The following is a 25,526-nucleotide window of genomic DNA, read 5'->3' as shown; positions in this document are numbered from 1 at the left end:
TGCTCTCCAGTAGACAAAAACCATGCTCTATCTGGGCAGTCCTCGGCTACAAGCTTGTCTTATCTTCACACACCACCATCCTGACCCTGTGAGACAAGGACTATCAACAGTGCTGGGCACTGGTAAAGCCAGCATTCCCCTCTTGACTGATAACAGGGAGATGCATGAATTGGTCTTTTCAGCCAATCTCATGGTGTCCAGCCAGAGCTTATCTTCAGTTTTAAGGAAGGAAAAGCTGAAGTTGGCTAAAAGCTTTTCTTTATTCTCTCTTGCCTTGATATTCTATAAGTCACCAGGGGAGCTAAATATTGCAAAATCCTGTCATGAAAGAGCAGGCTGATAAACTGAAAAATAAAAACAGATGTGGAGCAAAGAAGGCTTATGGACATTTGTTTCTTGCTTTGGACTGGTTCAAGTGCTGGGAATCTTTATTTCTACTCCTACTAAGAAAAATCTAATATTTCCTCTGCTTCTGACTATCACAATCCTTGGATAATTCACATCTTTGGATAATCACCTCTCCCACATTGAAGTCAAAATAAAGTGATGGGAAAATGCAAAATAAAAATAATAAGTGACATTTATTGCATGTGTATGTGCCAAACACTCCGCAGGCAATATTTCATTTAAACAGGGAGAAAGCTCATATTCTAAGGCCTGATGGCCTGGAGTCAAATCCTAGCATTAGTGTTTACTAGCTGAGTAACCTTGAGCAAGTTACTCGAGTTGTTTTTGTCTCAGTTTCCTTACCTGTGCAAGGAGAATAACAATACCTTTACCACCCTCTTAAGGGTCTTGAATGGATTAAAAGAGTTAATATTTAAAAATTGCTAAAAACAGTATCTGCCTATTGTAAACCCTCAATATGAATAGACTGTTAATCTTATTATATGCAATGAAATAGGTAGTGTTATCAATCCTCATATTTTATATGAAGAACTAAATCTCAGCGTGGTTAGATCACATGGGAATTACTATGCATTACTGGAATCACAGCCCTCATCTGTTGGATTCCACAGCCCAAATACTTAACCATGATGCCATACAGTAGAATTTTCAAGGCAAAGTCAAAATGGAGATGCCACCAACCTATGAACACCACTGTGATTTCTACATGTTAGGCAAATATATAATTCAGCCCTTAGTCTTGATGTTTTACCTTCACAGATTTGAATATGAATTCTACAGATTTCCCCTCAGATTTCTATTTGCTACATGAAGGCATAACTGCTATTAGGACCCTAGGATCTGAGGAATCAAAATGATGTCAGGGCCAGGTCTGGTGGCTTACACCTGTAATCTCAGCATGCTGGGAAGCCGAGGTGGGTGGATCGCCTGAGTCAGGAGTTCGAGACCAACCTGGCCAACATAGTGAAACCCCATCTCTACTAAAACTACAAAAGTTAGCCAGGCGTGGTGGCATACACCTGTAATCTCAGCTACTTGGAAGGCTAAGGCAGGAGAATTGTTGAAACCAGGGGTGCAGAGCTTGCAGTGAGCTGAGATCCCGCCACTGTACTCCAGCCTGGGAGACAGAACGAGACACCATCTGAAAAAAAAAATGCCATCAGTTTTGCAAAGGCACTAATATCTAAGTAGCCTAAGAGTGGAGCGTTGATCTCATCCCATGGAAGGACTAACTAGAAAAGGTGGATACTACATCATCATCACCCTGCTTCTCCTGAGATTTATCATATTGAATTTTATTGGCTACAAGTTACAGAAGACCCAACTCATAACAATGTATTGATAATAAAGTGTTCACTATCTCACATGTCAAGAATTTGTAAGAGCAGATGTTTCCAGGGTTCAAGTGATTCAGTAACACAAGGACGTTATTTTCATCCTTTCCCCTCACCACATGTAGCTTATTTCCTCTTATCTCCAGCCTTGTCTTCATATGTGGCATGATGGCTATAACATCAGCTTGATTTTTTTTTTTTTTTTTTTTTTTTCGAAACAGGGCCTTGCTCTATTTCTCAGACTGGAGTACAGTGACATGATCACAGCTCACTCCAGCCTTGAATTCCTGGGCTCAAGCCATCCTCCCACCTCAGCCTCCCAAGCAGCTAGGATTACAGGCATGCACAACCACACTTGGCTAATTTTTAAAATTTTTGTAGAGACAAGGGTCTCATTCTGTTGCCCAGGCTGGTCTTGAACTCCTGAGTTCAAGCGATCCTCCTGCCTCAGTCTCCCAAAGTGCTGAGATTACAGGTGTGAGCCATTATACCCAGTCTCAGCTCGATTTTTAACTGAGCTCATGACCCCTCTTTAAAACCAGTTTAGATGTAGGACTAATTTCTTACCACTGCTATATGAAAGTGGAATGTGCATTTTTCAGAAGGGCCTTTTCTTTCTACTTTCCTCCTTACTGCTTTTTCTACCCTTGAGGGATGGCAGAATAGAAATCAGGAAACAGCCCACATTCATCATGACAGGATCTACTATGTCAACACTGAATTGCTTATTATTATATGAAAGAAAGTGACATTTTAATCTCATTTAAGCAACTGCTACTTGGATTCTCTTCCATTTGAATCTCAATCAATATTCCACTGATAGTATCTCTGCTAGTTTCCCCAATAATCCACAGTCAGTATTGCAATTAGAATAATGACTTAAGGCCGGGTGCGGTGGCTCATGCCTGTAATTCCAGCACTTTGGGAGGCCGAGGCAGACGGATCACAAGGTCAGGAGTTTGAGACCAGCCTGGCCAATATGGTGAAACCCCATCTCTACTAAAAATACAAAAAAAATTTAGCCGGGCATGGTGGCACACGCCTGTAATCCCAGCTACTCAGGAGGCTAAGGCAGGAGAATTGCTCGGACCCGGGAGGGGGAGGTTGTGGTGAGCCAAGATCGCGCCACTGCACTCCAGCCTGGGCAACAGAGGGAGACTCCGTTTCAAAAAAAAAAAAAAAAAAAAAAAAAAAAAAAAAAAAAAAGGCTTCAGTAGAAATCAATTAATTCCACTGTTCAATGGCTGCCACCATTTTGACTGCACTTAGAATCCATAATCTGTCCCCTGCTTACTTTCTATACATGTCCTACCAACCCCTTGACTCTTACTGCATCTTGTCAATCCTGACCTTCTTTCTGTTCTCCAGGAAAGAAAGCAAAAAGAAAAGGGAAGAAAAGGGAATGGGAGGAGAGGGGAGGGGAGGGGAGGGGAGGAGAGGGGAAGGGAGGAGAGGGGAGGGGAGGAGGGGAGGGGAGGGGAAGGGAGGAGAGGGGAGGGGAGGAGGGGAGGGGAGGGGAAGGGAGGAGAGGGGAGGGGAGGAGGGGAGGGGAGGAGGGGAAGGGGGGGAAGGGAGGGGAGGGGAGGGGAAGGGGTGAAGGGAGGGGAGGGGAGGGGAAGGGGAGAGGGGAGGGGATGGGAGAGGAGGGGAGGGGAAGGGAGGGGAAGGGAGGGGAAGGGAAGAGAAGGGAGAAGAGAGAAGAGGGAAGAGAAAAGAGAAGAGAAAAAAGAAAAAAAAGAAAAGAAATATCATCCCCACTCTAGGAGTTTATGCTTCTTATTCTTTCCCCCCGTCCTGTTTTCCCAAAAAGCTTTATATAATCATCTTCCTAATTCAGAACTGACCTCAGTTACCGTCTTCTCAATAAATCTTTCTTATTTCTTGAGCACCCTTTCTCAGTCACCCCTCATCATTACTCATAACACTGCTTTATTGCCTCATGGCTCTTAACTGTACCTGAAAGTTTCTTTTCTAGTTATTTGTTATATTATATGTCTTCAACCATTAGAGTGTAAGCTCCAGGAAAACTAGGAGCTCATATACCTAGACATATCTGTCTTGTAAAAGCACAGCTCGAAGAAGTTTATATTTTGTCTAGCTCTTAGTTTAATTTTCTGGATTTATTTTCATGCCATTTCATAAGCATTCAGATTGCTGGAGGGTGTATGTTAGCTGGAGTCTTATTACGTAAATGATTCTGTGTTCCCCCTCTATATGTGATGAAGATTTCAAATAGACCATTCTTAAGTTACTCTCGTAATAAAAAACTAAGAGAATTTTAAAATAAAACCATAAAGAAACTTAGAAGGATTGGGGGGGTAAGGAGATAATTGGGAGAATAAACATCCAAAATGATGTCTAATTTGGTTGAAAATAACCAGGATCTACTGCATGACGCTGGGAAAAGATTACTGAAGCTCTTGACTCCTGGCCTGATTTGCAGTCTGACCTTAGGACGCCTGTTACAATTCTCTTAAGTTGGATGGACACTTCCTAATAAATGCATTGAGAATCTTTAGATACAACAATTTCAAGTCAAGCTTGGAAGCCTTTTCTGTATGATTTTAGTTATCTTTAAAAATTAAAAACAGCTCTGCCTGCACTTGTCTTGTTTCAGCATAGAAATATTCCCAGCAAGTGCTTGCATGAAACAAAATAATCATTTGGAACATGACAATTGAAAAAATGAACTGTGTCTTTTAGCTGCTTGATGACAATCCAATTGTACTGATTTTTAAAAATTAATTTTCTTATTAAATCAGTTTAAAATAATGTATTTTTAAAATGTACCCTTTCCTTATTCATTTCGCATCTGTTTTTTTGTTTTTTTGTTTTTTTTTTTTTCTTTTGGTCCATGTACTATGGACTTGGCAAGATGGAGCTATAGTTTCTGTATTTGGATGATGAACAGATAAAGAAGTGTTCCATACAGAAAGCAATGTTTGTTTTTGGAAATTTTACATACTTGCATTCAGTCTCATAATTATATAGATGTTTTCTGCCAGCTTTCTAATGTTTCAAGCCTATTTTTACTCTATTATTTTTCTCTAAGCAGACTTAACCTTAGAAACTGAATAATGACATCCTTCCTAGAAGAAAAAAGTTTCCTCAAATTACTTCAGAGGACTTCCGTTGATGTTTTATCTTCAATAAACCTTGAGGCAAATAGCCACTTTTAAACTTTGCACTTTGCCCTCTGAGTTTCACAACCTGGAGAAAGATCAATACCAGAGTCAAAAGTGTCAGCAAAAAATGAAAATGATATGCACAAATTGTTATTTATACAAGTCCCCTGATTTTGTTTACTGAGTTTAATATAAACTATGCCTTTTGATTAAAAGCAAATGTTCAAGTTCTCTGTAGGGACCTGCTGTTCTAGATGATTATATCTTGTAAAGAAAACTGCAAAGGGCAAGAATTAACATAGAAAAGCAGATGGCTAGCAGGAATTCCTTTGGTATTAAATATACTAAATCGCAGAAGATAATGACGGAGCCATGTGGCTATGTGTGGCAGAAAAGGGGAGAGAATAATTACAACAGACATAATGCTCTATTTCTTAAGGCCTTCTGACATATATATTATTCAAAACTGTTGGCATAGTGTGCCAAAATTAATACAAATTATCATCCTTTTACATTAGCTACTTTAAGTCTTGAAATTCACCACAAAATAAGACAATCAAATACGCACGCAAATATGTTATCTTTAGTGCTGTTGACACTTTAGCTCTTAGAGAAATAATAAAATAAAAAGACAAAAGAGAAAAAAATTAAATGATGTTTTTCATTTTCCATAGAATTTAATGAATCAGCTTAAAATATTTTATGGGATATTTCATTAACTGAGAAAACTATCATTGTAGGCAGATACGTGAGAAAACCAAGTTACTAAAACTGCATACCCGAGGTGATTCATCATTTGTAAAATCATCAAATTTTATATAGATTTAAAATATACAAATAAGCCTGGAAGAAAAGGTACAAAATTAATGAGCTTTCTCTGGAGTTGGGCCTATATTTCTTATTTTCCTTATACATTTTTAGTTTTTAAATGTTTCATCAAAGTGTAAGCACTATTTTTGTAATTAAGAGGTAATTATTAAAATGGGTGCTATGCTGTTGATATTTATTTTTAGGCACAAAAAGGAAATGCTATTGAACTTATTAAGATTTTACATCTTTTATAGAATCTGACGAGGCATATGACAATGAATTCCCTACTCGTTTGCTCCCTTTTGGGGTTTCCCACTACTAAGATAGCAAACCTTAACTACTTAAAACAAAAGTATTAATAAACGTCTATGATAGATTGTCGTTTTTAAAAAGATTTAGCTTAAATGTTTTTGAATGATACTTAATATACATTTATTTTTGGCTTTAGACAGTGATGGGAATTTTAGGAGTTTATAATTCTTGTCCTCAAGGAGTTTATAGTCTTGCTGGGAAAAACAGACCTGCTATATGAAGTATTTACAGAATAATTAATGAACAATTTGTGTGGTCCTAACCAATTGTGCGGTGAGGTTCCTGAGTTTATTCCTCTTCTCATAGGAATATGTAAGATAATGGCAGACATTTTGTGGAATTAATTAAGAAGAACAAATATAGTAAAGCCACAATCAAATTTATTGATGTTGTGTTTAGTGTAGCTCAAATTAATTTCTCTAAAATATGGGAAGTGAAATATGTGCATCTTCTATTTAATTTTAGCTCTCAGGGAATACAAACAAAAACATCCTGATTCTATCATTCAACAAATGTTTAAGATATTTCAATGTAGAGAAAATGTTAAATCAAATAAGGATTAAAGCTCAGATGAGAGCCCTTTCAAACAACCTATTGTTGAATGTTTGGTGACTTGTATCCATCAGAGGAATGCTGTGGCCCATGAGTGTCTGTCCTTTGTAAGTGAATCTTCTGTATCATGCCCTCAGGTCTTATGGTGATGTATTACCTCTGCAGGAGTTCTAACTTAAAAACAAAATGACGCAAACAAACAAAAACACCAAATAATTTACTAACAGGGAGACAAAATTAAAATGAGTGGGGGAAGAAAGGCTCAATATCTGTAAGTAATTAAATATCACATTCGTTCTTTGGAATTTAGCAGCCAAGAGATCATGTTTCACTCCATTAATTTGTTCTTTTACTGCTCACTGTAGGAAACAAAGAATGAAAACCAGTTTCCAGATTTCCATCTTAATTAATCCATAATAGCCTGACCAGTAAAATAATCTTCCATTATCACATTTCAACCAAAGATGGCAACTTTTCCTGGTAAGGGTGCCAAGAAGAAATATTTCAAAATAAAACAATAAACAATACAATGTAACTTGCACCTGGAATTGAAAAAAACCAACTATGGACTGACCAGCTGTGTAGAGTATAGCAAAGAATAACTGCCTTATAACAATTTTATAATAAGATATCATCCATGTTACTCTGCATAGGATTTCAAAGGGAATGATAGTACACATATTTAGCACCCGTTATAAATTAAATAGGTGTCTTAATCTTTGCTTAGTTGTCACATTTTACTCTTTTACATATATATGTATATCTATGGAGATATATATGTATATATGGAGATTTATATATATATACTCTACATATATATTTACATATATTTTACATACATATATGGAGATTTTACATATATACACACATATATACATATATATGTACATATTTACATATATGTGTGTGTGTGTATATATATGTGGTGATCTGGCTGCCCAATATCTTAATAATAAGAAACAACAAAAAACTTAGTTTAATGCTTCTGTTTTTACACACACATTATATACACACATATATATGTGCATATATACATGTGTATATATATGTGTGTGTATGTATATATGTGGTGATTTGGCTGCCCAATATCTTAATAACAAGAAACAACAAAAACCTGTTTAATGCTTCTGTTTTCCTACATATAAACAATGTGTGATTATAAACATGCACGGAAGGCAATAATGCCCCTTTAACATGACCTTTAATTTACCTTTGCTTATACAGAAGTCATTTCCTATACCAAACAATAAGTCAGCTGCAATACTGAATGTACAGCTGAAAATTCATTTCATTTATTTTAAATGAAATGGGCAACTGGGGATTCCCAAGAGTGATATTAATGGGTCACTTAAACATTAGGTGGCCTGGCTGCTTAGAAAAAGCGTTTCGGCATGGCTTCTTTTGTGAATGCCTCATTTTTATAAACCATAATCTATGGTTCCTTTCCTTCAAGAAAGTGGACAAAAATATCTATCATAGCCTAAAGAGATTTTCATATTTTATGTGCTTTTGTTTACCATTTGTCCAATGTCACCGAACAAAACAGAATGCCGGAAATAAACCTTATGCAAAGAAGCTCAAAGGAAGGGCCCTGGAGTGCATTCTGCACGGTACCAGTGAGCACTTCATTTTCCACTATTGCTTTGCCTCTTACTAGTAAAGAAAGTTGCTTATAAAATAAACCACACACACTGACGGAACTCACAATTGGAACATTTAAATGATTATTTGCTTCTCTTCCTACCAGCTTGTAAAACATTATTTTCTTATTCTTCCTTAAATGGCCTGCGCTAATTACATACCATGACCCTTGCCCTCCAAGTGCCTTCATTTATGGCAGTGCATTCCTTTTCAGGGCAACACATTGGCCTGGTTTATAGGATGTTGCTACCAGGCCTTCCCTCCTGACTTCTACTTCCCTAGGTCATAAGTCTAATTCACCACATATAATCCAGCAAAATAATCTATTTTTTCAGCAGAGGTAGATAACTCAATTGCATCCTGAGAAACAAGACAAAATAATATGACTAATTATATGTGACTAAAATAATGCAAAATAATATATCCCTCTTTGGAATATCAACCATATCAACATAGAAATACTTTGGTGATTTGTTTCTTTCCTAAAAGAGAGAAAATAAAAATAAAAATTCAGCCTAGGAATGTATAATTGAATTACCATTGTGGAGCCATTTCTACAGGGATTATAGAAATAACATTTGAGTTGACTTCTTAAACAGTCTGCAGATTGGAAGTTTATAAACTGTTTTGAAACTTACAATCTCAGTTTTGCGTGATTCTAAACTGGCAATGACATCAGAGGATGGAAGTGAGACTCCATGTTAATCTAAGTGTATCGGGGTAAAAGGTTGTTGAGATGATGTCGTACCTATCTTTCATTTACCTCAGACATAATACAAGATTGAAACTCTTTCAGCTGTATATTTGTCAAATTGTTGAATTCAGCACAGCTTGGTTTTCAGGATCTGAATATTGAATGGATTGAGACAAACTGACCAAATAAAGATTGCTATTAAAACATAACGATAAAATTGAATCATTCAGAAACAAACTAAACATTTCTATGCACAGGGCCATATTATTTTAACCATTATTGCTAGCCCTCAAAGTTCTGGTAAATTTATCACAATTATTTATTGATTTCAAATGAAACTGTTTTAGGAAGTTGAACTATTCAGTTAATTATATAAGGCTCTTAATACATTTCCTATAGCTAGACGTATCTATAGTATGAACATAAATGAAAATTTTTGTCAATTGCTAAATGAAATAATTGTACTTTTCATACAACTTTGACTAAGAAATATACAATAAAAAAGGAAGGTGTTTTTGGCATGCCATTATATCTATACATACCTAACATCATGTAAAACTACATAACGTGTGTCATTCTAATTCAATTTCTCTTACAACTAGTACCTTTACTTAGAAAACTAGGATGCCTGAATTTCTGTCAAGTTAAATTTATTCAAAGTGTTTTGTTTAAGCAGCAATATAATTAACTTAAAAGTATTTTCATTTAAGTATGTTAAAAATCTAGATTTAAACAAATAAGCATATATAATTCATTGATGAGTATCACTCTAACTTCATTAAATAGTATATATTGCATATAAAATATTAGGTATATTATAACCATTATACAAAAATATTTACATATGAAATTTACAACAATTTGATTTGCAAGCGTATTTTCCACTTGGGCATTATATACACGTTAAACGTCTTCCCTGTGGTATTCGACTTTATGTTGATATGGTGTTTTCATCAGTAACATTTTTTTTTTTTTTTTTGAGACGGAGTCCTGCTCTGTCGCCCAGGCTGGAGTGCAGTGGCCGGATCTCAGCTCACTGCAAGCTCCGCCTCCCGGGTTGACGCCATTCTCCTGCCTCAGCCTCCCGAGTAGCTGGGACTACAGGCACCCGCCACCTCGCCCGGCTAGTTTTTTGTATTTTTTAGTAGAGACGGGGTTTCACCGTGTTAGCCAGGATGGTCTCGATCTCCTGACCTCGTGATCCGCCCGTCTCGGCCTCCCAAAGTGCTGGGATTACAGGCTTGAGCCACCGCGCCCGGCCCATCAGTAACATTTTAACACGTGATGACTTTATAGCACAGGTAGAGGAATCTTTGCTGGCCATTTCCTTGAGGATAGTATAGTGAGGGTGACAAGTGTTAAATTTCTGAGATACTTTTTCTTATGATGGCTTGGGGTCCCTCTCCCCACCCATGTACCAGTGATGTGGGCTCTCAGAAAAGAGGCCATTTACTTGCCCTGTTGTCAGCGCATCTGGAGGCCTTGTCAAAACAATCTAATTTTACTCTGTAACTTTTTGACATTGGTATTTATTGCACCTGTCTTTGGGCATGATTTATGACCTGTCTGGTGAATATTTCTCCCCATGTTGGAGTTTACAATATGAGATAAGTGAAGCATTTAAAGGCCTGTGTGTGCTTCAAAATGGGAAATGGACATTTTGCACGCACAGCTCACCGCCTTTCCTCTTTCCTCAACCTCATCGTCACCTCGAAAATGGCCACTGTGATACACCTTTCACTCAGTTCTTCAGAGAAAGAAGGAAGACAAAGATTATGTAAGACTACATTTTCTATAATCCATTTTGCAGGGGAATTATGCATCAATAAATTCTAATGAGTGGCAAGGAAATTCACCATGGGGGAGACAGCCAATGGAAAACATGTGTTTGTTGTAAGGAGAGCCCAGTGACCTTTTGTCTTTGTAATGGTATCCTGGCTGGGACTCATCAGTGTTTCTATATGTCACCAGAAAACACACTTACCATTGGCAAAATTGCACATATTTTTTAAGCAGCCATTTAAATTACATTGCTTCACTAGGCTGTAATCAAGAAAACTTTCTTTCCTTGAGTCATCCCCTCTGGGTCTTGGTATTAGGTTATGATTGTTTAGCAATTCTTCTTAATCTCATAAAGTACTTGCCTCAGATATGTCTTTTTTTTTCTATGTTCTCATAAGAAAATGTTTTAAGTCCCTCAATTTCTGCTCTCCGAAGTTCAAAAGAATATGATCTACTTTAGGAAACTTCTCTAATTACTAATAAATTATAATATTTCTGAAGAAAAAGTTTGAGATATGTGACTAGAATCTGTTTCTGTGCCTCCTTCTTCAGGAATGCAAACTCTTTCCATTTAACACAATAGAAACTAAATTATCTTAAAATAACATGAAATACGATTTATGTGTTTGTACAATTATACATTTTTAACTTCAAATGAAGTAAAACAGATTAAAATTTAATGTGCTTTAATCATACTTTAAAAGAAAGCATAGATTGCCCTGTCCTAAGCACTTTTATTTTTTTCCACCATCATCCTACCTAGAATGAAGACTCAAGCTCAACCTCTCCAGAACTTTCCTTACTGGCTATATACTTTCTTTTATTTGAGTGACAAAAATCTGTTAAAATGTTGTATATACTTAATTTAAAATCATTAATATGTTCACTTCCAAGGTGTCCCTAAGAGCTCACAATTATTTACTATATCACTATGTTATTTAAGTGCAGTCATAATTGGCACCAGCTTCTGTAAGTTACCTTTATTTTGATCAGATAGCACATATACACTTAAACATTTATTAATTTAAATGTGTTTCAAAAACTCATTACAGAAGCCTTCAAATCATAAGTGGGTTGAACTTTATTTACTCAATTTGATTTGAAAATTGAGAACTCTGACACAGGTTTAAATAGAAAACCCAATTTTCTGTACACTGGTAATTCAGACAAAAAAATTATGCCATCGAAAGAGAAGATAATTAATTATTGCTTTCTATGATAACTCCTTAAAGCTGCAGCAGTAGGAGGTGCATAAGCAATAGTTCTTGCAGCAAGGAATCCTGTAGTCTGTGCCCTTCATGTCTTTACTATCCATCTCTCAACCATGCCCCAAGTTTCTTAACGTTTTTACCCAGAAATGATAATCTAACTCTTTAATCATTTTTGTTGTATTTCTCTCAATCCTCTAAAAATTCTCCATATCATTCTGTTGTGGTGGTGGTAGTAGTTGGACCCCAAAGTGGGTAAACTTGCCAGGGTTGAGCATAGATGGACAATTACCTCAAGGTTCCTATGTACAACACTTACATATATATCAATAACTTGGTAGTTTATACAGTGTTAATCTGCCTTACAGACTCATTCAGTGTGACACGCCAATTTTCTTCTGGATACTTAAACATTAAGACTAGTCCCTACCATCTTCTTGTGGTGCAACTATATTTTACTCCTGTGAAAAGTTCTGCAGCATTTTCCTTTTTAGAAGATGAAGGACTTTGTTCCTTGGCAAATGCAAATGCAAATGAGGAAAAGACACTATATTTGTCAACTATAATACCTTAATCACTGCAGTGAAATATATACTAGCCATTTTACTGTCAGCTCTTGCCATTTCTTGTTAGTCCATCTGCAATCCAGAAAACATAAGAAGTCCCTCTCCATGCAGTGATACAATTTCCTTCTTGAACGTACTCATCTTTAACAAGTTGGACTCTGCCAATGTGTTGCCAAGCCAGTGACATCAGCACTGGCAGGACATAAAATTGAGATTAGAAGTGGCCCCATGACATCACCCTCTTGTTCCTATCGAACAGATGGTTTCTGTATATTGTGCAATTTTAGATCATTATTCATGGTTTGGGTCAGTATAATTCAGGAAGCCAAAAAACTGCCAAGAAAAATTGACCTGGAACCAGTTCAAAGACTTAAAATGATTTTATTGATTAGATGACTAAGTTTTCATTTTCCAGAAGAACATCATGAATCATCAATATATGATAATACCTGAGTCATTTTGCATGCAGCGCGATGTTTAGAACTTCAAAACAAGATCATCTTTGAGGGGTTAACCTTAAAGAATTGTGATAATAAGATAGCTGAGGGACTTTGTTGGGTACAAATAAACGCGGGCCAAAACTGTTGACTGAGGCAAGTGGTTTGTTTGAACTGGATGGTTATTTATTTTCACCTTATACTTGTGGACTTCACATCCTCCTCACAGCTCAGTTCAGAGACAGTAAAGAGGTATGTTTTAAACAAGCCAGACAGGAAGCTATTTTGTAAGGCCTTGTTCAGGCATTATACCAAAATAAGAAGATAAAGCACAATTTGGCTGGCTGAGAACTTGGAGAATAAAATCATGTTCAAAACAAAACAAAACAAAACCTAAATGTGTTCAGAGAAAGCTTTACAAGAGACCATAAGTATCATCTATTCTTTCTTTAAAAATCTGGAAGGAATTTTAGTAATAATACATTTCACTTAGAGTAAATATTAGCTATTTTTTAAAGATATATCTCATTATATTCATTAGATTATCACTGCCAGAGGGCAAATCTCTTGCGTGAGGCATTTTAAATTTATTCCTAAACAAATTCATGCTATGCCCAAACCTCTACCCATCTATGCCTCCCTTCCATCCTGCTGCCTAGGTGCTGTTCCACGTCTTTGAACATGTTACTATCTTACTTAACATTAGTAAGACTGTTGTTGCCACCCACTTAATTGAGTACAAATTTATGCATTAAGAAAATCAGGTCTTAGCCAGGCAAAGTGGTTCATGACTGTAATCCCAACACTTTGGGAGGCTGAGGCGGGCGGATCACGAGGTCAGGAGATCGAGACCATCCTGGCTAACCAGATGGAACCCCGTCTCTACTAAAAATACAAAAAAATTAGCCAGGCGTGGTGGTGGGCACCTGTAGCCCCAGCTACTCAGGAAGCTGAGGCAGGAGAATGGCATGAACCCAGGAGGAGGCGGAGCTTGCAGTGAGCTGAGATTGCGCCACTGTACTCCAGCCTAGGCAACAGAGCGAGACTCCGTCTCAAAAAAAAAAAAAAAAAAAGAAAGAAATCAGGTCTTTTTTTATTTCTGTGTGGATTTCTCCTTCCATCCTGTGATGGTGTATGCCTGGCAAAGTTATGCACACTTTTCACAACCCTGTTTAACAAGCCTATGTTAGGATAATTCACTCTTGACATCACAAGCAATGCAGCTTTATTAGAAGACTGTAAGAGATTAAACTCTATGGATAGGGGCTTACTCCTTGTCTTTGTTCCTAAAGTTTAAAATTTATAACTAGGTATAAAAGATGAGATCTTCCTACTATCACAGGATAAACCCTATTGAGATTCAGGCTTCATGGTTTATATAACTGAGTTAACATGTTGCTGTGTTTCATGTTCTATCATGATTTGCATAGTTATGTTCCTCCCCTCACTCCCTACGGTCAGAGCAGGGTTTTGTAATGACAGAAGCATTACAAGCAAGAGGAGGTGCTGGAGAGGTGGGAGTAGAGAAATAATTGGTATCCACTTTGGAGCTGTGTGACTGCCAAGATTTTATTTTCTACATTAGATTTTTAAATACACCGTAATCATCTTCACATTGTGGGTGCCTACTATAGTGCTTGGCACATATTCACTACCTAGTAAATGTTTGTGAAAAGAAGGCTGAATTGGCATTTTCATGTTGTATTTAAGTGAGAAGGTTCTGGCTTTAGTCTGAACGGGCTGATACATTTACAACTTCTGTGACACAAGGTATATTAGTCCATTCTCACACTGCTATAAAGATGCTACCTGAGACTGAGTAATTTGTAAACAAAAGAGGTTTAATTAATTCACAGTTCCACATAGCTGGGGAGGCCTCAGGAAACTCACAATTATGTTGGAAAGCAAAGGGGAAGAAAAGCACATCTCATATGGCAGCAGGAGAGAAAGAGAGAAGGAGCAAAGGGGAAGTGCCACACTTTAAAACCATCAGTTCTTGTGAGAATTCCCTCACTATCATGAAAGCAGAATGAGGAAAACTGCTCCCATGATCAAATCACCTCCCACCACATCTCTCCCTGCACACATGGGGATTGCAATTAGATATGAGATTTGGGAGAGGACACAAGGTAAAACCATATTTTTTCACCCCGGCCCCTCCCAAATATCATGTTCTTCTCACATTTCAAAACAAAATCATGCCTTCACAACAGTCCCCCAAAGTCTAAACTCATTCCAGCATTAACCCAAAGACCAAATCCAAAGTCTCATCTGAGACAAGGCAAGTCCCTTCTGCCTAGGATCCTGTAGAATCAAAATCAAGTTAGTTACTTCCAAGATACAATGGGGGTACAGGTGTTGGGTAAATGTTCCCATTCCAAATGGGAGAAATTGGCCAAAACAAAGGGGTCATGGACCCCAGGCAAGTCCAAAACCTAGCAGGGCATTTCTTAAAGCTCCAAAATCATCTCCTTTGACTCCGTGTCTCACATCCAGGGCACATTGATGCAAAGGGTGTGCTCTCATGGCGTTGGGCAGCTCTGCCTCTGTGACTCTGCAGGATTCAGGCCCTGAAGCTGCTTTCACAGGCTGGCATTGAATGCCTGTGGCTTTTTCAGGTGCATGGTATAAGCTGTTTGTGTATCTACCTTTCTGGGGACTGGAGGGCAGTGACCTTCTTCTCACAGCTGAGTGTGAGGGCTCCAACCCCACATTTTCCTTCCACACTGCCCTAGCAGAGGTGCTCCATGAGGGCTATGCCCCTTCAGCAGACTTCTGCCTGGACATCTAGGCATTTCCATGTATCCTCTGAAATCTAAGCAGAGATTCCCAAAGCTTAACTCCTGTCTTCTGCACACCTACAGGCCTAACACCACATGTAAGACACCAAGGCTTGGGGTTTGCACCCTCTGAAGCAATGGCCGAGCTGCACCTTGGCCTCCTTTAGCCATGGCTTTAGCTGGAATGGCTGGGACACAGGACACCAACTCTGGAGGCTGCACAGGGCAGTGGGGCCATGGGAGAACAACACCATTTTTTTCTCCTAAGCCTACAGGCCTCTGATGGGAGGGGCTGCCATGAAGCTCTCTGACATGCCTTGGAGACATTTTCCCCATTGTCTTGGCCATTAACATTTGGCTCCTTGTTACTTATGCAAACTTCTGCATAATTTGATGGCTTGATTTCCTCCCCAGAAAATAGGTTTTTATTTTCTACCACATGGTTAGGTTGCAAATTTTCAAAACCTTTATGCTCTGCTTTCCTTTTAAACATAAGTTTCAATATCAAACCATCTCTTTGTGAACGCATATAACTGAATGCTTTCAGAATAAGCCAGGTAACCCCTTGAAATGCTTTTCTGCTTAGAAATTTCTTCTGCCAGATACCCTAAATCATCTCTCTCAAGTTCAAACTTCCACATATCTCTAGGGAAGGGGTAAGTGACCTTTGATCCACTTCCCAATAAATTCCTCATCTCCACCTGAGACCACCTCAGCCTGGACTTCATTATTCGTATCACTATCAGCATTTTGGTCAAAACCATTCAACAGGTCTCCAGGAAGTTCCAAACTTTCCAGCATCTTCCTGTCTTCTTCTGAGCCTTCCAAACTGTTTGAACCTCTGCCTGTGACCCAGTTCCAATGCTGCTTACACAGTTTCAAGTGTCTTTATAGCAATGCCCCAAACTCTGAATGATACGGTTTGGCTTTGTATCTCCACGCAAATCTCCTCTAGAATTGGAATCCTCACATGTTGAGTGAGAGACCTGGTGAGAGGCAATTGGATCATGGGGGTGGTGCTCCCCACGCTGTTTTCATGATAGTGAGGGAGTTCTCATGAGTTCTGATGATTTTAAACTGTGGCACTTCTCCTTTCCTCCTCTTCTCCCTCCTGCAGCCATGTAAGATGTGCCTTTCTTTTCCTTTGTCTTCCACCATGATTGTAAGCTTACAGAGGCCTCCCCAGCCATGCCAAACTGTGAGTCAATGAAAGCTCTTTTGTTTATAAATTACTTAGTCTCAGGTGATGTCTTTATAGCAATGTAAGAAAGGACTAATACACATGGCAAGTCACTTATGCTAGCTAAACATCGGGCTCCTCATCTGCACATTGAGAGAATGTAGTATAATGAGTCACATTGACTGCCTACATGTTGATCATAAGTCTGAGATCATTCTTGGTACTTTATGCATATTAACTTACCTGATGTCTATATAAGTCCTAAGGTGTAAGTGCTATCTTTTAAATCTACATTTACATACAAAAACGGAGGCTCAAGCAGGTGAAATGACTTGCCCAAGCTCAAGAGCTGAGGGGCAAACCCAGGCAGTATGCTTACAAAGATGGCATGTATGGCCGCTATGCCACATCGCCCGGTTGTAAGGTTTCAATGCAATGTAGATGTAAGTCACATGACACATAATCCATCAAAAATACAAGTTCTTATTGTTGCTGAATTCCATCATCTACAATTGAAGATGCGAGACAAAATTCTCCCTAGACCCTGACTAGTTGCACCATTCTATATAAAACCTGTGGTGATGATTACATTGTTATAGTAGCAGTGACATGGGAAATAAAAGATTTGGTGCAGTGATGGAGTCATCATTGAAGCTATTTTCCTTCCAATTTCTCTCTAAACTTATGCTATGAATAAATCATATGGTCTCTTTAAAAGTATTGATTGAAGCCGGGCACGGTAGCTCACACCCGTAATCCCAACACTATGGGAGGCCGAGGTGGGTGGATCGAGGTCAGGAGTTCAAGACTAGCCTGGCCAAGATGGTGAAACCCCATCTCTACTAAAAATTCAAAAATTAGCTAGGCGTGGTGGCAGGCACCTGTAATCCCAGCTACTTGGAAGGCTGAGGCAGAGAACTGCTTGAACCAGGGAGGCAGAGGTTGCAATGAGCTGAGATGGTGCCACGGCTCTCCAGCCTGGGCAAGAGTGAGACTCCATCTCAGTAAAAAAAAAAAGATATTGATTGAAATGCCATGATTCTATTTATTACATATACATATGTGTGTGTGTGTATATATATATACATGTATATATGTATATACAAATACACAAATATATACACGTGTATATATATATCTGCAACTAACTTATGTAATATACCTATTTTGAATATGCCTGTAATAAGATAACAGTGAGCTAACAAGTAAGAAAGAAATTCTATGCAACTCAAGCTTAATCATCCTATGTAAACCTTTCAGTTTTTGTATCATGTTATATTTTAAATCTCATTTCCAGGTCCTATTAGATAGACTATCTGGTGGTTATAGGAACCACTGAAAGCAAGAATACAGTTTTCTGTAGGAATGGTGAAATATATCTTACATTACTTACATAAAGGAAGCTTCAATCATAGGTAATAATAGGTTCAGAAATGTTCGATTTTTTTTGTTGCAACATGACACATCACCTTGTTTAACTCTAACGTACTCCAGCTATAATACACTGGCAACATTCTCTCGCCAAGCAATCAAACAATTTACCACTTCAGTTCATCACTTACACACTTGCCTCCTCTCCCCGCCTCCCACCTATCCAACCCCATGATGTAAGCAATAACAACATTACATTGAATGAAGTTTCAGAATGAAATCAGCATAAAAAGAAGAAATTTTTTTTAAATGATATTGCTGATTGGGGAGAAGAGGATATAGGAATTCAAGTAGCTTCTTTGGGTATTCTTTTTCCAAAGGCTGTCTTTGCTCTGAGGGGAATTGAATATATGCTTATGATTCAATTTGATTTTTTCCCCAGTTACGGCAGGTAGGACAGTGTCTGGGCATGCCTCATCCCTCAGCCCTATTTCTCTGAACATTACCAGTATCACAGATAGTGTTAGAAGCGGTACTAAGAAATTTGTTTCCTGGAATTTTCTGCTTGTCTCTCTAGAATAGAGGTCTTATCTATTTACATATGCCTTTGCCCCTTATTTCTTTATTATAATAATTATTATTATTTTTGAGACGGAGTCTCACCCTGTCACCCAGGCTGAAGTACAGTGATGTGATCACGGCTCACTGCAGCCTCAAACTCCTGGGCTCAAGCAGTCCTCCCACCTTAGCCTCCCAAGTACCTGGGACTACAAGAATGTGCCACCACATTAGGCTACATTTTTTATTTTGTTTTGTAGAGACTGGGATCTCGCTATGTTGCCCAGGCTAGTCTCAAACTCCTGGGCTCAGCTTAGCCAACAGGATGAAACCCCTTCTCTACTAAAAATACAAAAATTAGCCAGGCATGGTGACATACACCTGTAATCCCAGCTACTCCAGAGGCCGAGGCAGGAGAATCTCTTGAACCAGGGAGGCAGAGGTTGCAGTGAGCCATGATTCCACCACTGCACTCCAGCCTGAGCAACAGAGCAAGACCCTGTCTCAAAAACAAAACAAAACAAAAACCCTCCTGAGCTCAAGAGATCCTCCTGCCTTGGCCTTCCAAGGTGTTCAGGTTACAGACATGAGCCACTGTGCCTGGCTGACTCTCTCCCGCTTCTTTAAAACACTGTTTTCAGGATTGCATTCACATATATATAGGAATACTGCTCCTCCGGGATGATTCCTTAGGGACTTGATCCTTGTCTTTGTATCTACTCTGTACCATTCCTAAACTTGTGTAACTAAGTAAACACTGTTTCAAAATGTCCTTATTTCCTAGGCACATGGCATGTCTTTTTCAGTCTTCAAAAAAAGGTGTCAGGCACTCCATGAACACTGACTGATGGTTCTGCTTTGTTTCTGCAGGAACAGAAATCAAATCAGGTAGCATGCTGTAGTAGCACTGGAAAAATGAAACATAACTCTTAGCTGGTAACTTGGTTTGATGTACAAACAGGTGAGGAAAGAAAGAGAAACATTAAAAAAAGGTTTATCTGTGAATGACTGTTTTAGAATTCTTTACTAAAGATGATCTAAAGATGTAAAATTCTATGCTTGAGGGAGATGGCTGTGTTTATATATTACATTCACCCTGAGTACTGACTGATAAGCTGTTGTAGATCCGGCTTGCCATTAAACTTCACATTTTGAATCTGAGATAAAAGGCTAAATGGAGGAGTGTTCTATGTCACATCTCCCGTAGATCAATGAATAAATAAATATAAACTGTAATACTTTCCTTCCAGGAGCCTAAAAAGGCCTTTTACATTTTACATTCTCAAAAAGCCTTTTTAACAGTCACATGTCTATAGGATTCAAGGTTTCATTTGCATGGTCAAAGTAGACAAATATTTCATTACAAGGGGAGCTTCTCAAAGATAGCCTCTATTTTCTCCTGTTTTCCAATTTATGCTAAAGTTATAAAGAAACCTGAAAAACAAAAGAAAACCAAACAGAACAACAACAAAACCCTCCTCTCTTCCTTCATCACTACCAACTGCAGCCAAAACAGTGCAGTGAGGAAAATACCTGCAGCCTCTAGGAGCTTTGATAGAATCAAGACCAGTGAGATGTGCCAGGCCTTTTTCCTTTCTCCCAGATGGTGTCGTTTGCGACTTTCACATTTGGCTTTTAATGGACAAGCGAGAAAGCCTGCCAGTAAAGCAGCGAAGCAAACTAAGAAAACAAACAAACAAAAGCAATCACGTCCTAGACACGGAGGCCAATGACAGGTATGATTGATCAGGTGACCAGCTGGAAGCTGTCACCACCAGGTTGAGAGAAACAGGCAGAGTTTGGCATGTTTCACGGGCCAGAGATTATCATGGGCTCTTAGGTAGTCAGTGTTCTTCGGCAAACAAAGAAATGGAAAGAATGGAGTTTGTTTTGCCTGGGCCACATATCTCATAAGCAATACTTATCACATGATCCACCTGGTATAAAGGATACTGGAAACTAAACATATCATATTTCCTCTTGGAAACGCTTACTAAAGAAATCCATACTGTGCACCACTGTCAGTATTTTTGTGTTCAGAGACAAGCTGGATACTTTTTCCTTGCTAAAATAAGTATACATGTTGGCATGTAATAACTTCAACAGCCATGCAATCCACTGGGAAGCAATCTCAAGTTTAAACGCTTAAATTCTAATTGTGGTGTAATTTCCTTGTTGCTTAATTGAGGAAAACAGAAGCCCTATGAACTCGATAGTATTGTCTTGAAATAAGTGGAATAATACCACATACACTTGATTTAAAGATGTCATGGATTATAAGGCTCACAGAAAGTTTCTGAAGAAATAATACCTTTTTGCACATTAAGTAAACATATTGATTTTAAAATTAATCTCATTCTTTAAAAAATATTAAAATGTGCATAAAAGGTACACATTGCAAGATCTACATGAAAATATTTGATAAACCACAAAGTGCTAGACACATGAAAGATATTACCAACAATTCAGTCTTAATGTGAACATGTTAATAATATGGAATTATTAGTATCCTTCTTGCTGTAGACCGTTGCCTTCAATAACACGATGACTTCACACACACAAACAGAAACACATCATAAACAGCATAAACTTAAGATCTTAGTGTTCAACTCATGTGTACTAAAAATGAAAATAATAGAAAATAAACCTTTTACAAATTTTACTTCATCAGAACACAAGTAAGCATCAGTGTAACAAACATATCCTGAAAGCCTCAACCTGATTCCATTTCAACCCAACACACATTTGGTGAGTAAACTATTGATCAAACTCATCCTATAATATTTGTTCCTGGTTTTTGTTAAGCGCCCAATTTGTATTTACAAATACAGTATTTGTTTTCAAAGAATTAGGATCAAACAGAAGATAATCAAATGACACTGTATGACTAAGAGACAGACAGATCATCAATATCTCTTCAGTAGGGCCAGATTCTGGTATCTTGCCAAAATATTTTGGTAAAATACTGGGAAATAAAGCTATGTGCCTACATTACTGGTTCCCAAACTTGGCGCATCCCAAGGATCACCTGCAACAGACAAAACATATTCGGGGTTTCTTGTCTACCCTTGGAGACTCTGAAGCACTATGTCCCAGTGGGGTCCCAGGATTTTCAATGTTTATCAGGTGATTCTAATGAGAGCTGGAGACTGTTGTAGTAACGATTCACATTAACCTTCCAGACTCATTAGTAATGTAACAATATGGAAAAATATTCCTTTGCAGGAGAATATATTTTTTTTCTTTAATGTTGGAGAAATATTTGCTACATCACTTGGCAAGGGTGGGAGAAATGCTCATGGGAAATTTTTGAGGAAAAAAAGATGGTCCTGGGCTACATTCTAAGCTTATTCTTGCTGGGTAGAGTACATAAACTCACAGCATGAGATAAAGTTTTATGGACAAAAGAGGAAATTTTTTAAAGGTTGCAAATGGGAAGAAAATAGGAGTAAAAGGAAAATGTTCTTAGTTTAGTGCCTTATATGTACATATTTGCTAAATTTAGTAATGATTGTTGTTGTTAGTATTATTACCCCTAACATCATATGTAGATAACAAAAGTCAGTAACATATTAGGGTTAATGATGTCCTCAAAGGGATTGATCTAATGACTAGCAAAGTTCAAGGATCCTTAAACTCAGTGGCCACTGACTACGCACATGTACCATAAAGAAAGAATAAAACAAAAGCATTTCTTTAAACAATCTGTTGGAACAGCCAAATGTCTCTGTCAATTTAAAGTTGCACCAAAACCGTCCAGTATACCCCAAAACAATGATGAATCTTTGGAAATGCAAGCAGACATTCCAAAAGAAATGATTTCATACTTGAATTGTCTTCAGGAAACTAGAGTTAATGGTAATTTAATAATGCTTTCTTAAATGTCAAGGGATATAATAATTTACCCCCTTCGAATATTGCTACTTTCCTTTCTGTTTTTCCCCAGTGATTGATATCCCACTTTGAACTATTTAATTATATTTAAAAATAAGTTTTACATGCAATTTTAAAAATTTATTTCATAAATTGCTAACTAGATTTTAGATTCTAAAAACTGTAAAATAGTGTATTGAAAATGTAGTCTTTGTAGAGTCAAGAATAATAAAAAAAAAAATACACTTTTACTGACCATTAACCAGGGGAAAGAAGTTCTCTTGGGATAAGGAGTGTTACTGTAAAAGATCATGCCGCCTGTGACTTTTGTAGTTCACAGATTTCAGGTAACTGGTGCTCTGCAGTACGTGAGTGAAAAAAAAAATACTTGTTTTTAAGACAAGGTATGGAGCAAAATATTGTCAAAATAGTGTTTTTCAAGGTGTATTTATTTTTATTTTTAATGAAACAAAATTACTGCCAGCTGTGCAGTGTTCTCACTCTACCCATTACATTTTAATGAATCTTACAATAAGATGATTAATTCTACACTCTTGTAGACTTTTGGCTGAATGTTGTTGATTAAGCAATTACTTTAATCCACTTCTGTTTGTTTTTATGCAAGCCCAATGATGAAGGTAATTTTTCCCCCTGTGGAATAATCTCACTAGAATTATTAGGCACGTGTGAAAGGAGTTTTACACACGTTTCCAAGGGCTTCAGTTGCTATTATTAACCAATTTTAAGCCGCAAATTGCAATCAACCTGTTTTATTCCAGCTGATAAAGTTCACAACATCAATTTGTTTAATTTCTGATCTTAGGCACTGACATTATGCAATGGCATTAAAATAATATCATAGTATTTTGGCATGGAATAACTTACGTAAAAACACAATAGAAATTGATCAACTATTTGACTTAGGCAGCAAAACATGCACATTTTTGGTTTTCAAAAATGATTAAAATGTAGGGAATAATACAAATAAAGGTTTTAGAAATGTAGTAGAAAATGTTAGAAATGTAGTAGAAAATGTTAGAAGTAGGATTATGGTTTAGAGTAGTTAGATCAGTGTGGGTGTTTGTTGGGGACCCCTGTGGGTTTGCAGAATTAGCAAGATATTTATTGTGGACCTGATAGGACAGGCAACAGGAAAGGTCTCTACCTGACATGGAGAGACACTGGAAGGTTTGGGTTATAAGAAATTTAATAGTGGAGATAACTGCCTCCGCATTTCTTGTGATGGCTAATGGTAGCACATTGCAAGAATCAGAATAGAGGTAACACAAATGATTGGATTATTTGATACTTATTTTGCCTACCTTTTTTCTTCTTTTACTACAGAAGACCAAAGGTGTGAATAGTTTTTTATTTTGTGTAACTTGTTGTGTTGGGCTGCATTATACAAAAGAACCGATATTCAATCATTTTTAATTCACTAAAATGACAATTTATATGGTTAAAAATAATAACTATAAAGTAATTCTGTCATACAGGCATACTGCCTTCTTCCTTGGTTCTTCTTTTGTTGTTGCTGTTACAAGATAAAATGTGTCAGCTTTTGAGAGTTCCTTGATTTTCCTTTCCCCTCTTCTGACTACAGAGGACTCTGTTGTCAATCACTATTTGCTCTCGAGAAAGTTCAGGGCTTCTGTGATAGTGAATAAGGAGAGAAATGGGAGCGAAAGAGGAGAAAAAAACAAAAACACCTCTCTGAATGTGAAACACAGATGTTTTATTTTAGTGAAGTTGAAGAGAAAAGTGAAGCTGAGGAGAAAATTGCACAAAGCACAGCTGCATTGTGCAAGAAAAATTGTTTGTTGAAAGAAAAATAAATTTGATATTAGGTAGTTTTGCTGAGGATTATGTATTCATTTTATTTCTTTAAAAAATACAGGTGAAGAATTTGTATTATACTAGCTTCAAAGCATGCACTTACTAAATTTGAAAGACATTTAATTATAGATGCACGACATTATTCTTTTCTCCTTCTGTCTATAAAACTTTTAGTTTGTCTAAATTTAAAGGGTACAAGTGTGATTTTGTTACATGGAAATATTGCACAGAGATGAAGTCTGGGTCTTTCGTGTATTCATCAGCCAGATAATATATATCAAATAATCTTATATAATTTAAAATAATGTAAAATTAAGTTTTACATTGTATTATTCATATCCTATACACATGCTATTGCATGAAATATACATTTAAAAATACAACATAGGGCTTAAAACTCACAGGCATGCCTAGTCCTAATCATGGACCTACCTGCAACATTTGCTCTAAAATACATGTTATTTGACCCTCCTGTTTCTGGCAATAGCTTCTTATATTTCATTTGAATTAAGAAAATTTCTGTTGATAAATTTCTTACATTCAAATCATTACATCCCATGACCTTAGCAAATTGTTTGTCTATTAGACTTTACTATAAGAGTTGGGAGAGTCTTTAAATTATATTATATGAATACATAATTATTGGGAGAGTCCTTAAATTATATTAACACATAATAATAGCTATCCATTTAATAATTTATTCAATAAATACTTATTGGCCGGGTATGGTGGCTCATCCCTGTAATCCCAGCACTTTGGGAGGTCAAGGTGGGCAGATCACGAGGTCAGGAGTTTGAAATCAGCCTGTCCAACACGGTGAAACCCCATCTCTGCTAAAAGTACAAAAATTAGCTAGGCGTGGTAGCAGGCACCTATAATCCCAGATACTCAGGAGGCTGAGGCAGGAGAATTGCTCGAACCCAGGAGGCAGAGGTTGCAGTGAGCCAAGATTGCATCACTGCATTCCAGCCTGGGTGACAGAGCAAGACTCAGTCTCAAATAAATAAATAATAAATTAAATATTTATCATTTACTCTACCCTTAGCACTGTAACACGAG

At 37.4% G+C, this 25,526-nt stretch overlaps 1 long non-coding RNA gene across 1 annotated transcript in view; it reads right to left on the bottom strand.

Annotated features, from left to right (window-relative positions):
* Positions 1–20,409, bottom strand: part of LOC106994117 (uncharacterized) — a 69,298-nt gene extending 48,889 nt beyond the window's left edge. The window contains exon 1 of the long non-coding RNA XR_001440562.3: positions 20,292–20,409. This is a non-coding gene — a long non-coding RNA (uncharacterized LOC106994117). The remainder of the gene's footprint in view (positions 1–20,291) is intronic.
* Between the last annotated feature and the right edge of the window lie 5,117 nt (positions 20,410–25,526).

This window comes from Macaca mulatta, chromosome 16 (assembly GCF_049350105.2).
Source record: "Macaca mulatta isolate MMU2019108-1 chromosome 16, T2T-MMU8v2.0, whole genome shotgun sequence".
Taxonomy (NCBI): Eukaryota; Metazoa; Chordata; class Mammalia; order Primates; family Cercopithecidae; genus Macaca; species Macaca mulatta.
The sequence above is the reverse complement of the archived record's forward strand: the minus strand, read 5'-3'. Positions and strand labels throughout refer to the sequence as shown.